At 38.7% G+C, this 15,066-nt stretch overlaps 1 protein-coding gene and 1 pseudogene across 1 annotated transcript in view; both read left to right on the top strand.

The window, feature by feature from the left end:
- Positions 1 to 291: 291 nt before the first annotated feature.
- On the top strand, positions 292 to 1,085 carry LOC109436566 (nuclear factor erythroid 2-related factor 2 pseudogene; annotated as a pseudogene).
- A 13,404-nt stretch (positions 1,086 to 14,489) lies between these two features.
- The window catches only part of TTLL7 (tubulin tyrosine ligase like 7), a 120,444-nt gene continuing 119,867 nt past the window's right edge, over positions 14,490 to 15,066 (top strand). The window contains exon 1 of the mRNA XM_074335041.2: positions 14,490 to 14,749. The gene's annotated coding sequence lies outside the window, so the exon portion shown is untranslated. The remainder of the gene's footprint in view (positions 14,750 to 15,066) is intronic.

Here is a 15,066-nt window from a genome sequence, read left to right as displayed (position 1 = left end):
TCCTCCCCACGAAAACCCCAATCACCTGACAGACAACTCTTTAAATTAAATAATAATAAATTTGAATTTGTTATAAAAAGTGATAATAAAGTAAAAAGTAATGTGGTGATTAATTTATTCTCTCTTCAGTTCAGTACGAAGAATAGCATCCCCTTCTTAGCTACTTTCAGCCAATCTCTTTCTAAAATGCTAAATTATATTGACATTGATATCATTAGTAATATTGCTATTTCTGATCTATCACTTTATAAAGTTTGCAGCCAAAACTACCACCCAAACTAGTGCAATTTGATGATTCTGACGCTTGGCATTTCATTGAACACAAGTCAGAGCGTCGCATGGCATGACAAGAACACTCAGGGGAATCCTCCATCTATGGAGACACACCACATGGCTTCACTGAATCCGAAATGGAATAGACAGACAGAGGCCCTGGAAAGACCACCAGGGTGGTCCTCAGACACAGCAATCAAATCTTCTGGGGACTTACAGCATCTCATCTCATGATCTTGGGGCAAAGCACTCTAGTTAGTGATGTTGGAATGTAAACGCATGAAAAAAAGAATTGCCTGTAAATCCTGTCATAATAAACCCACTCACAAAAGATAAACATTCAAGCTTCCTGTAATCTCATTTCACAAGAGATGAGCTAAGGGCAAAAGCTCTCCATATCCCTTTCCCTGTAGAATAAATCATTAATCTCCCCATTAATTACTTCAATAAAAGGATGTCAAAGGAGCAATTCAACAAGACTCAACTTGCATTAATTTGAGATATACATATATATTGGAGGGGTAAAGATAAAGTGGTGGCTCAGAATTAGAAAAGAAAACTGGAAAATGCAATAGAACGAGCAAGATCTGAATCACTGCAAAGATGAATTTTAAAATTTGCTCATGAACAAGGGAAAAAAGACAAGAGCTTCTATCACTAAAAATCTTATGTCTTGAGGCCTTCAGTTATGATACACCATGGAGATGGAAAACTTTATTCTCCTAGTTAACACTCACTTCAGCAAACCGGAGATGACAATGTATCGTTTGTTCCCCAAAGTAGGAAGCTAGCCAGACATTAAGAAAAACTAGAATTGGGAGGATTTTGCCTTTTCTGAACTAGTTTTGTTTGTATTGTTATAATAAAGCTCCTACTGTGAGGTGCAATGCAGAATCAGGCACCTGGGATTTGCTTTAATCAAGTATGGTAAGTGGCAGACACAAATGGTTGCTATGAAGGAAGTTTACACTTACAGATCCCTAGAGAGAGAAGACACAGCAAACCCCGCAGGGCCAAATGGGTAATGCCAAGGTTGGTCAGGAGGCAAAGGGAGAGGGGGATATGAAGGCAAGAACCTTTATTGTGGTTTCTGGAGGAAGGAACAGGTGAGGCAGAGTAAGAAGGTTTAGGATTAGATCGTTTGAATAATTTCAGCAATCTGTGGAACATAGATGCTAGTTGTCTGATACCTGGTCCTGAGGTCATTAGGGCAGGTTAATAGTGTCCCTGAGTGTGAGAGCCCATTAGAGGAAGTGGTTGAAGGTGTGGGCTCTGGATTGGTCGGCTGCATATGAAAGACATACTGGTACCATATTTCCCTGAAAATAAAACTGGGTCTTATATTAAGTTTTGCTCCAAAAGATGCATTAGGGCGTATGTTCAGGGGATGTCCTCCTGAAAAATCATGCTCGGGCTTATATTCCGGTTAGATCTTACTTTTGGGGAAACATGGTAGGTAAATTGCTTGCTATCTCTAGGAATTAGCTGTTCCTAGGGAAATCCTTCCAGGTTCAGCGAGGCCCCAGATGCCAAAGCATCAGAATACAGAAGCTAGAAAACATGGTTATTACACAGAAATTACACGTTATTTTACACGTGGTTATAACACGTGGTTATTACACGTCACACTTCATAACTGACTCTGAAAAAAAAAATACAGCCAAAACTTCATATTGAAAATATACAAAACTCTGAAAAACGTTGAAGTTCTCATCAGTATGTAGAAGCCATAGTTTCATTTTTACTGCCAATTTACTTTCTTTAGTACTATTTGGAGTAGTTCCCATATAAGTGTAAATACTGCAAAAGTTTTTATTTATGCTTTTCTTATTTCTTTTATTACATTCACAAATTTATATAATGGTACGTTTTCTGGCTAAATGCAAATTATAACTGCTATGTACTTAAAAAATATATACTATATGAACAGAAAATGGCATTTTTATATTAAATTGTTTAACTTTGGCAAAACAAACAAACAAACAAATAAAAAACAATAAAAAAAACCCCTCAAAAACCTGACACAAGTAAAAAAAAAAAATCATGACTGTTTATTTTTAAAAGATCATATTTCCAGGTCTTAAGGTGACTGTTCAAATATGGCTCAGAAATAAATGTCATTCTGTCAGGAATATACAACCTCTCATACAATCAGATGTGTCTAGGGATAATAAAGCAGTGTCCTTTGTTGGGTCCTCCTCTTCTTCTAGACCTCTTAAGTTTGGAAGGCCTTAGGCTCAGTCCTTGGACCTTTTCTGCTTCTGTCAGTATCCACTCTCTTAGTACTCTCAGGTAGACTCATAGCTTTCAATCTCATCTATATGTTTGTAACTCCCAATTTTATTTCTCAAGGCCAGAAATCTCTTCCAAATTCCAAACGCATACATCTAACTTTCTACTTCACTGCTCCACTTAGATATTTATAAACATCTCAAGCTTAACACATCTGAAAATGGAACTTGTTATTGCCTCTCCAATCCTCCGCCCCACACTACTACCAAACTTTTGACTCCAATATGCTTCCACAGATCAGTTAATGCATCGCCATTCCTTATTTTCAATTAGTCAGGATGAATAGGGCTTCTTGACTCCTCTCTTCCTCTCATATCCACATTCAATCCATAAGCAAATCCTTCTGGAGAGTCCTGTCCAGCTTTCACAGCTCATTTTTTTTTTTTTTTTTCCTGTTGCAAGTTTGGGAGTCTGACAGTTGTTCCAAATGTCAAATAGTTAAAAGTTGATTTAGTCAGAGTTCATAGCCTTTTTGGCAATATAATTTCCTCACAAATATAGATGGGGCTCATGATCTATTTCTCTGCTGAAATTCCTCCTCAGGTTATGTATGTTCTCCAACTTTTACATTTGATCTTTTAAAATATTAATTATAATTATTTTAAAGATTCTGTCTGATAGTTGCATCATCTGGGTCATTTACGAGTCTATTTCTGTTGATTATTTTATCTTCTCTCAGTAGGTTGTTTTATTCTTGCTTTTTGTTCTCAATTTTATATTGACTACTGGACATGACATATAGGATAGGAAAGACTAAGGTACATAGTGTTTGTTCCTGGATATGGCATCTCTTCTTCTGTGGGACCATTCATGTGGATTTGAGTCAATATAGTCAGGAATTGAGCTGGATTTGGGTATCATTTTTGCTTTTGTTATCTTCACTGTACTATAGGCTTCAAATTCTTTCAGCAGTTGAACTCCTTGGGTTTGGGGAGGGAGACAGAGTGCTAAAGGGTTTCTCTCATTGTTTCTGCTCCTCCCTCAGCTTTCAGACTGCCCACAATCTTGCCCTTCCCCCAATAGTAGAATGCTGTTGTGGGGGGATTCTCTGTTGTCCTGTTCCAGTCTCATTCTTTGGCAGGCCAACACAACTGGGCCTTGGAGGCGAAGCTTTCTCAATATGTCTACACATCCTACCAGTGGCATTGGTCTTGTGCAGGAGTTTCTTGCCTTTCCCTAAGTGGCAGTTTTTCCTCCTCTCCTCCAGAAACTTCTACTCCTTCCTTAAATGTAATCAATCTTTGCCTCTACCCTGTAGGCAAGAGGGTTTGCCTCCCCTCCCCACAATGATTGAAGGCTTTTGCTTAAATGGAGAGAAGAAAACAGGGAAGTAAATAAAGCCTTGTGTCCATCCTCTAACAGCTTCCCATTACTTCCTCACACCTGCATTAGTGAGGTGGCTCTCAGATCTCCTGCCTTGTCCCCAGTCTTTCTGTGAGTACCCTGTGTAGGGCCATGAGAAAAAGCTGGAGGGTGAGAGCAATTTCCCATCGTTTTGGGGATGTTCAACTATCCTACACTGATGCATCATCCCACATGTGTCTTTAATTTTTTTTTTAACGTTAGCTCCTTTTTTTTTTTTTTACCCACTTACGTTGTGGCCACAGGTTTTCCCTACTCTGTCATGGGTCAAAAAGTTCATCAGTTCCATCTCTTTTTGAAAGAGCATGTCTCTCTTTGGAATTCAGATCACTCAGTTGCTTTGTGATCTCAGCTCTCTGAAATGATCCAGGAAAGTTATGATTTTGTAGATTAATTACCTCTTTTCTCATTATTAGTTTTAGTGTGATAATCTTTATAACTTTGTACATTCTAAGTGGAAGCTGAAGTATTATATTCTTCAGTTTTAAGTAGTAGAAATTAATTCTGGCTAATTTAAGCAGAAGAAAAACATATTAATACTGGGGAATTAACAAAATCCACAGGAAAGGTAAAAAACCAAGTTCAAATTAGACAAGAACCAGGGCAACTCCAATGGTCCATGCAAAAAGGACAACTTATCCATCTTGTTAGGGTATGTTTACTGGAAAGAATGAATTCCAACTGTCCTAGATTCTCAAGATTCAAAGTGTTGGGAGAATTTCAGATTGTTCATTTTAGTCCTCATGCTTATCTCTTGGTTTTATGAAGACACTGTGGTTATACAAATAGAAGATAAGAATGCACCAAAGTAAGGGTTATATCACTGGAAAAGGATGAATGGATTCTGGGAGGGCAAGAAAAACAATTTTCCACTATGCCTATAGATGTTGTTGATTTACTGATTACAATTGCTATAATCAAGATTTCATTCATTTGTTTGCTCAACACACATTTATTGGTTATTTGTTCTGTGCAAGGCAATGCTTTTGTTGGAATTACAGGCAAATAACCACAAAATAAGAAATGCTTTATGAATTAAATTATTAATTTTGTGACATGTTTAACTCTGTTTTGGTTGCTTCCATGTTTTTGGTTTTATTCTTGAATATTTAGATAACCATAAGCATCTAAAATGCTAATCTATTTTGTTCTGGCAGTGAGTTATAAGGGAAGAGTAGACAATAAAACTAGGGAACCTATTTTTACTCACTAAAAACGCAAAAATCATCATGTGAATTATTATATGATACTTAAGAAAAGAGATAGAATAGCCTTTGGAAGATAAATGCTCTGTCTAGTATCAAAAATACTTTTGAAATCTTTGTACAATTAGATGAATTACAATAATTTTTATGCATATTTTGAGAGTTTTATGGGATCTGTTAGTCTTGGCAGTGACTTAAGACAAATAAGCAAGGTCAGAGGCAATACATAAATATGTTTGATAGAATTATTTCTTGTGAGTCAGATTTTTATTCCTTGTTCTTCTACGGAAATTACTCTTCTTGCAATCTGAGAGTGGGTGAAATGGCTTGCAAGTTTAATTTTGCATTATTTGCTTGGCAAATGAAATGGGTATCCCTAAGAAATTGGCCTGGTTAATAAAATGTTCTAAGTCTGGGATACTTGCGTCCACAAATGGTATCGAATATACTATTAATAACTTCTCCTCCTTAATGAGGCAATAGAGTGGAACGGTAAGGACGAGAGCTCAAGAATCAGGAAGACCTAGATTTAGACAAACTTGGATTTAAGTCTCACTCTGGCAATTTCTAGCTTTGCAACACGGGAAACTATTTACTACCTTTAAATTTTCAGTTTCGTCATGTATAAGACGGGAATAATATGATCTCTTCATAGGATTTATATAAGAATTAAAAATGAAGTATTTAGTGTAGTGCATTTACTTACAAAAATGTCAATAAAAAAATAACTATTATTATTAGCTCTCTTACCATAATAATCTACCAGGCTCGTCACCTCTCTGGATTGTGTAGGTTGAATTATTTACATTTTTTTTTTCTGGAGATCAACTTGATAAACTTGAAATCCTGTTATTAAAATATTGATTTACCATAATTATCAATCAGAAATGTTATAGTCTCTCTTAAAATTACCTGATGTACAAGATATAATTATGAAAAGGAAGGTATCTGTCATTGGGAGGAACAAACAGAAAACCTTAAGCCACACCCTTGACAGAGTGAATAAATGGGGTTGGATTGGATAGGAACGACCATGTTCCTTCTGTAAAACACATCACTCATGTGTGGGAACCTCGCACAAGACTGAAGATAACTCTTTGTGCTTGTGGACCTGACAAGTTTGTGGTCCCTCAAATCCAATTATAAAATCAAAAAGCCATAATCAGTAGGACAAATATTTGAGGGTTTTTATTTTTTAATCTGCTTTGTTGACTATTTATTTTGAACCATTTCTTCCTTAAGTGACAGAGGAATGACACTGTGGGTTATAAGCTGGATGAACTAGACTTTAGTCCTTACACTTTAGTCTCTAGCAGATGGTCCTATGACTCAGTTTCCTTTTCTGTCAAACTGATAAGAAAATTATTTCCTTAAACTTCAGCATCTGTTGGAAAACGGAAACACAGTAATTATAGCAATTACTATTCCTACTGTCTTTCCCCATATTTTCTAGTTTTTTCCCCCACCTACTTGTGACGTACCCTGGAATTCCACTCTGCATGTTCCTCAGTTATTTCAGGGAGAGAAATGGGGATGGTAGAGAGTTGCCTGAGAATTTAGGATGCCCAGTTATCATAAAGAATTTGCCATTTTCCTTCCCTTTTGTTTGAGCTTCTAAAAATCAGAGTCTGTTGCTGCCTCTGGTGCCACTTTTACCCAGTTTGCTGGTATTGCTGATGCTTGTGGTAAGTTAGTGTCCTCTGGTTCCAGCTGAAATTAGGAAAACAAATAAGCAGCAACAAACCCCACATTAAACAAAACTAAACACATCTTTGTCATGAAGGTCCCAAATGTTACTGTTTTGTGTGTTCAATGTCTTCCTGAGTTTCCAGTAAAACAGGTTTAAGTTTTTCTTGAGGCCTCACATTCCTAGGACTTGAACCTGAGAGCTGGGCTAGAGGACAATGTGAGCAAAAGATATCAAACTGTACTCAAATTCTGCACAGAGGCATGGTTACTGAGACAAGCTTGTGTGCTTGACTTTTTCTTTTTTTTTTTTTGCCTTAGGAGGAATTCGTTTTTACCAGGAAAATCTTCAGTTCCTCATTGGATATATTCTTGGCAGACATTAGTTTTCCAGACAAGGCCTAACCAAGCTTCAAAGCATGGACTACCTAGGCTCAGACAGGAACCCCTAGCTTCATTGTCCTTTATGTGTCCTTTTTATAATATGAAAATAGGTGTTAAGACATGTGATAATGACTAAAACAGACAGTGTGTCTCTACGCAGGTGGAGCCTGCAAAATGGATAGATAACTCAGATCAGATACCCACTTCTCCTGTGTCAACATCTCAGTATCACCTAAGAACTCCAGAACCATCATCCAGTTCCAGGGAAAATGAGGACAGATCTGGAATTGACTGAGGTGAAATCTTTACTAACTAATGAAGTGAGAGACTTAAATGAAAGTTAATTCAAGTTATAGAAAAATGCAGTTTAGGCCTAAGGGAGATTTTAGTCATATGTTACCATGAACACAGCTCCCTTTTCTTTTATCCTCAGCTGTAAGCTATCTGCCTCTCAAAAGCCTAATGGCTGCTAGCTTTTTCATGGGCAGCTGATAGAAGTGAGGTCTCAGGCTCTGATGGGGTTCTAGCACAGGGAAATTAGTTCAGTGCTGTTTCCCTTATGGGATGGGCAAAAAACATCATCAGGGAACTAGTGAGGACTAAAAGCAGTAGATTTGGGCAATGCTGGGAGGTCAGAGATCTGTGGATCTCCAGACAGAAGACAATGTTGGCTCAGATCTTCTTGCCCTCACAACTCTAAGAAAGAGCTACACAGAAAGACGGATCTCCCTGTTCCCTAGGCTATGGAAGTACCAGGAGACCTGAGAGCAGCAGCAGGGTCTGGCAGACTCTGCTTTAAATTACAGGCGACGGTAAGTAGAGATAGCTTCATATTTCATGGTCTGTGAGATTCCTGGTCATTTAGCATCTGAGCACCAGTGAGCTGATATAGGAAAATAACCCAGGCAATAGCTAAGAGAAGAGCAGTCATCAGAACAAACATGCCACTGATAGAGTGCAGCTGTAGGAGACAGTGACATTTTGAATTGAGATTTAAGACCAGCATAAAAAACATTTTTCCTGAAATTGAAAACATAGCTTCCAAAATAAAATAAAAAAGAAATCAAGAGAAGAATTGAAGAAGATAGTCTCTATTGAAATCTGAACCAGTGGTCTGAAAAATCAAGTGCTAAGAAATATCTTAAAGCATAAGGAAACAAAAAATGAACCTGAGAAGGAAATGGAAGTCAGGTCCAAGGGACGTAATTTGTATGAAATTTCAAAGGGAAGAGAAAGAACAAATGTAAATTAAACTATAATTCAAACAATCAGAAAAAAATTCCTTACTTTAATACCTAAGTCTGATAAAACTCCTGAATGCTAAGGATATAAAGGAAAATACCACAAGTTTCCAAGCATTTATGAACAAATTATCTACAAAGGAAAAGATATCAGACTTGCATCAGACTTCTTATTTGCAACAATGAAAGCTGGAAGCAAGAATGAAGTTCTATTCACAGATTACTTTCAGAATAGAACCACAACCAAATAATTCAATACCTGGACAAGATATCATTTACCCCTTAGCACGAAAGAAAGATATTTGAAAATATATGAGAAAAAGTTTACTACTTATTTACTTCATCAGAGAAAATCCACAAGAAAAGGCTTTAACCAAGTAACACATAGACGAGGATAGAAATCTCAAGATGGAAAAAGATGAGGAGAGAAGTATAACTGAACTGTAGGAAAGAAAGAATGTGGAAAGAGGAAAGTATTCCAAAAAGCTTGTCTTATTCAACTGGAAGAGGAGAAACGGGAAATATAAGATCTTGGTAAGGAAAATAATAGTATCTTGCATTTATATTATAGTCCAGTGATAATACTTGAGAGCAAGGGAAAGGAAGATAACCATTAATGAAAAGAAAAAGAAAAAAACAGTAGAACTTGCAAATAAACAAGGGTGAATGAGTGAAATTTGATGAGATTGGCAAACATAAGATAAAGGTAAAGGGGAAAACAGCATGGAATGATGCATGAGTAAAAATAAAATGGAAAGAATAATGTCAAGTATATCAGGCATTATGTAAAAACATGATTTGACAAACATTCTCTTATTAAAAAAGACTTAGATTTATTTTTTTTAAAGAGCAGATTTTTGCTCTCTGCAAAATACACAGTTAAAATACAGTAAAATAAAAGAACAACCAAAGGAAAAAAAAACTCAACAAAACAAAACAATGAAATTGCATAGAAACACAGCAAGAGGGACAATATTAATAGCAAATAATGTAGAACAGAATGTTAAAAGCTCTAAATAGGATAAGGACAGACATTGTGAACTGGTTAAAAGCACTGTTTTTAGTAAACTAAATAAGAAACTAAATGCACAAACAATACTTTTAGGACTAGAAGGGGACATTTTATTTAAATTAAAAAAAGAAAAGGAATGGAAAGTTCCAGTCAAGATGGTGGAGCAGGTAATTGCTGTGCTCACGTCATCCCAGGACCACATTAGAGTTACTACTAAACTGCAGAACAACCATCATTGAGAACCTCCTGAAGTCTAACTGAACAGAAGACCTATAACTAAGGACATATACTTTATGCTAAAACAATAGGGACCAGTAAATCTGAACTCAGAAGAAAATACATTGCCCTTAATTATGAATTCAGGAAGAACAAGAACAACAAAAACAAAAGAAAAGAAACTTTGAAAAGAAAATTAAGTGATAAGTGTTGAAATTATTAAAATAGATAAAATAGCAGAAAAGAACAATGAATTCAAAGATTGATTCTTTAAAAGACCAATAAAACAGATAAGTATACTGTGAGACTGACTGATGAGGACAGGAGAATGAAATCAAAATTAGACAAGATTAATCATGTGAATGTAGGAAAATGATTAAAAGAATTCTAAATAAATATTAAAGGCAACTCTGGAAAGTACCTTAAAAAAAAAAAAAACCTACAAGAAACAAATGCTTTCCTAGAAAATACATATACATTATCACAAATGACACAGACTTAGTGAAAACTTGAATAGACCAATTATTATAGCAGAGATTGGAGAAGTGATTAATGATCTCCTATTGAAAAAGGCAGAAGGCAGATTGATTCACAGTTGAATTTTTAATCTAACCATTAAAAAATAGAAAATTTCAATATTATTTAAACCATTGTGGGTCTTAGAAAAAGATAGAAATTTCTTGAGTTAGTTTTACGAAGCCAGAATACCTCAAATACGGAAGCCAAAGAAGGAATGCAACAACAACAACAATTAAAAGTGCAGGCCAATTTCACCTATGACTGTAAATGCCAAATGTTTAAATAATATATTAGAGGATATTGTAGAGAAGTGAATCAAAAGAATAATATGCCATGACAAAACAGGCTGTATGAGAGGAATGAAAGGGCGGTTCAATTCCAGGAAGTCTATCTACATATTGATTACATTAAAAATTAAAGGGAAAATAACCTGACCATTATCAATAGTAGTAAAAAGACATCAGATAAAGGTCAAGCAACCAATCCAAGGGAAGCTCAAAGCAAAATAGGAACAGAAGGAAATTACTTATATAATAAAGAAAAACCTACCAACAAACATTATCTTAAACAGCAAAAATTAAATCTTTCCCTTAAAACCAGGACTCAGACAGGCAACACTATAATCATATTATTTGTGATTCTAGCAAATGTAAATATAATAACTGATATAAATAATGGAAAAAGAGGTCAAGTTCCTGATGCCAGTGATATGTTTTCTTAGAAAACCTAAGAAACTCTCATGAAAAAAACAAGTAATAAGAAAATTTGTTGTATTGGATGAATACAAAATGAATTACAGAAATACAAGTCTCTCTCTATTCAGGCAAAAGCACCAGAAAATGGAATGGAAAGAACATTTCATTCAAAAGACAAATGATAGAAAATAATTTGGTATATATTCATCAGAAAGGTGCAGAACATATATGAATAAAATTATAAAAACATACCTGACAAGGGAATTACAAGACAAACTATGAACAAACGGAAAAGTCTGTTATCATCTTGGGTGGAATGTTACTATTATAAATGGCAATTTTTCAAAAATTAATGCATACATTTAATTCTGTCCTAATTAGACTCTTAATATCACTGCCGAAATAAGGTTTAACAATCATCCTAAATTTAACAATTATCTCCCCTCCCCCCAGTCTCCCTCATTATGACAGAAAATCCTCAGCTGTGTCTCCCAGGTGCTCAGAAACAATTCCACTCATGTTCTACTGCTCTACACTCTTTGTCAAGTTATCTTGACCCGGTATTGGTCACCAGTGTCCTTTATGAGAATAGGCCTTTGCTGGGCAGAGCCCTTCTGTATTGGTGGCAAAGCTGCACAGAGGTCTGTGGCATACTGGGTGAGAGAATGGCCCGCTCTCCAACTCTGTGCTCTACTTTGTCACCAGGGCCCAAAGTAATATTTCTTAGATCCTAAATACCACAAAGTCATTTGTGAAAAGGATTTCTCAGTTTCTGGCTCTTTCTTACCCAAAGGGCTCAAAACCACTGGAAAACTTTGTGGGAGAGCAGGGAATATAGGCACCACAGCACTCCCTCCATTGCTTTTGACAGTTTTTCAAGGCCACTGGCACAAAATTTCCCTTTCCTTCATTCAGAAACATACGCTCCAGTAATGTCAACTTATACATATAGACAGATGGCTAGAGATGTCACCAGTCCATCAAGTTTATAACTGATAAGGTTCTAAATCACAATTTGGTCTCAGGTGGACCACCTAAGACCTCATCCTCTTTTTTTTTCCCAAGTCAAGTTGTTGTCCTTTCAATCTCAGTTGTGGAGGGTGCTATTCAGCTTCAAGTTGTTGTTCTTCCAGTCTTAGTTGTGGAGGGCACAGCTCAGCTCCAGGTCCAGTTGCCTTTGCTAGTTGCAGGGGGCGCAGCCCACCATCCCTTGCGGGAGTCGAACTGGCAACCTTGTGGTTGAGAGGACACGCTCCAACCAACAACTAAGCCATCCGGGAGGCAGCTCAGCTCAAGGTGCCGTGTTCAATTTTAGTTGCAGGGGGGCGCTGCCCACCACCCCTTGCGGGAGTCGAGGGATTGAACTGGCAACCTTGTGGTTGAGAGCCCACTGGCCCACGTGGAAATCAAACCGGCAGCCTTCGGAGTTAGGAGCATGGAGCTCCAACCACCTGAGCCACCGGGCCGGCCCCTCATCCTCTTTTTTTATATCCCTGTCAAACAGACAGAAAATACTAATCGCAAAGGTATCTTGTCTCCTCCAGTTCTGTTCCTTCATTGTCTCTTTTTTAAAAGGAAATAACTGTGCATGGAGAGAAGAATCACACATTTCTGAAGCTGAGGCCCTCCTGGCCCCAAGTCGCAGCTGCCTGGCTTCACTGGGCATCAAGTGCCCAGGCTCATCAGCAACATGGAGCTCTGGGGATTTCTGCCGGGATGGTACTGATGTGTGAGTATTTATTTAAGAAGGTAACATAATAACAATGACACAACATAAGGTAACAATTTCATTTTATTCCTTATTTCTCAAAAAGCTTCCTTAAGATGGTGTGAGATTTAAGGCCCTGTTACTTCTCTAAACTCTGCTAAGGTATATGACATTAGGTCCATTTAAAAACTCTGAAATTGGAAGAGTAATAGTAGAAAATATATTATAGTAATAATAGTTTAAGTGTAGTATGAAGTGCAATATAGTGTAAATGATAGTGAAAAACGATGAACAAATAGGTAATGAAGAGTTCCTCCTCACCCTCAAATGACTCTAACAGTACATTTCTGACATTGATGTTGCTAAGCTAATTCTGGGGGAAGTTCCAGCATCTTCTTTCTGATCCCTATTCTTAACCTAAGGGTGGTGATGTCCATCTTAGATACTTAAGGATCCCTTTCTCCACCATGAAACCTAGTTTTCACAAAGGGAGTTTAAACAAAAAGGAAGGCTAAACATTCAAGAAATACTCAAGTGCCAATCATGGACGTGATAAGGCTTAGGTGTATGTTTTCCAGAGGCTTTCTAGATGAAAGACACTTGTCAAAAACTCCAGGTTGCATTGCCTACTGGGCCACTCATAATCTGAGATGTGAATCCACTACAAATCTCTGAGACCAGTTTCTTTCTCTCTAAAAAAAAAATAAATAAATAAAGCAACAATAAACAATATTACCAATTTCACAGGAGGTTTTAAAACAATAAATAAAGGAATAAAACTGGAAATACTCTCAGTACAGTGTTTACTCCATAGTAGGTGCTCAGTTTATGTTAAAATTATATTAATTTACTCAAAAGAGCACTAAACCTGTATGGAGAGAAAATGACTTTTAAAGGAGAAATTTCATATTGTTTGGGAGGCATTTGGAGGTTTTTTTGTTGTTTTGTTTTTCCGCTCTTAAATTACATGCCCTTTTTTTCACCCGTTCTATAATGAAAACTATACATTTGTCTCCATCTCCATCATGGTCTGAAATTAACCTGTGTCGCCTGGGCCGGGGACCACAAAAGTGCTTTCACAAATATCTAAGGGATGATAGCGTGGGAACTTCTCTCCAGGTGTATAAAGTTCATTTCATGTGAGGACACGATTCCATCCCCATTCCCAAGACACTAATCTGTGAAATGGTGAAACAATGAACGTCAAATATTTTTCAATTTCTTTGATAATCTTTTATAGATCTGTATGTTAAAATGGTTTCCTAAATCTACATTTTCCAAACTACTGTGGTTCAGCGTTTTCAGAGCTGTAACGCTGTGATTCCAAATTGTCTCTCATTTCCCGGTATCTACCAAGGATGGGGACCACTTGATTTTATTTTCTAACTTTCAAGCTGGCCTTGGATACCCTTTTATTCTTTACTCCACAAAGATGCTGGTATAAAACATCTGAGGAGTCCCTTCAAGGACTCAGGGAGCCCCGCTGATATGTGGTAAGACTTGCACCATGAACTGGCGCCATAGGGCTCCACGATGGAACAGGAGGTGGCACGAAGCCAGGGCGCAGGCCAGCACCCTTTAGCATCTCCTTAGGCAGGGACACCGCCCAGGCGACACCGCCCAGGCGCTCCAGTTGCTAAGTCTTCTGTTTGCCGCGTTCTAAAGGAGCTTCGAGCCGGACCATGGCAAACCGGGAGGGGGGGTGCCTGGAGAAGCCAAAGGACTGTCTTCAGTCAACAGCCAGAAAAAGCAGTTGCTCCTCAACTGGTACCCGCTGTCCCCAAGCGCTGCCAGAGCAGAGGGTGCTCAGGATTCCCCTGGTCCTTGGTTCCTCCCAACTGTCGTCGCCCCGACGCGGGCTCTGCCCCAGCTCCGCTCCGCACGTCGCGCACCCCCGGTCGCAGCCCGCGAATGGTCTAGCCCGTCGGTAGCCGCCACCCCCTTAGGCAGCGACAGCTGCTCCAGCTGCTGGGGGTCGAGCGCCAGAGCCTAAGCGTTGGCTGCTGCGGGCGGTGGGTGGGCGGAGGGGAGCACCGGACCACCGGCTCAGGCTGCGACCGGGGGCGGCCTCCCGCGGGAAACCGGGACGCGCGGGAGCCGCGGAGACACCGCTTTCAGCGGGGAGGCGAGGACCCGGCTGGGCTTGTCTCACTCGGGTGAGTACCTGCTGCCCTGATCCTCCCCGAGTCCCTCTCACGTCCCCACGTCCTCGAGGTCTCGGCCCCCACCCGGGACGGTCACTGCTCTGCGGACTCTGTGCCCCGCGGGAGCATCAGTACGGGGAGCTGCTGCTGTTAGTGCTAATGATTCAGCATCATTCGTGCCCCAGAGGTTTGGGCAGAGTGGGGGAGGGAAGGGGACGAGGTCAATTACTGCGCTCTCACCTCAGTTTCTAGGCTCCAGGTGAACCCCCCTGCGGGTGGGATCTGGTGGCGTGAACAGGGAGGCTCCCTACTGGCTTGTTCTGAAATTC

Source organism: Rhinolophus sinicus, chromosome 14, assembly GCF_057876585.1.
Source record: "Rhinolophus sinicus isolate RSI-liver-muscle chromosome 14, RSI-T2T, whole genome shotgun sequence".
NCBI lineage: Eukaryota > Metazoa > Chordata > Mammalia > Chiroptera > Rhinolophidae > Rhinolophus > Rhinolophus sinicus.
Note: the sequence above shows the minus strand (reverse complement) of the source record. Positions and strands in the feature narration are given on the sequence as shown.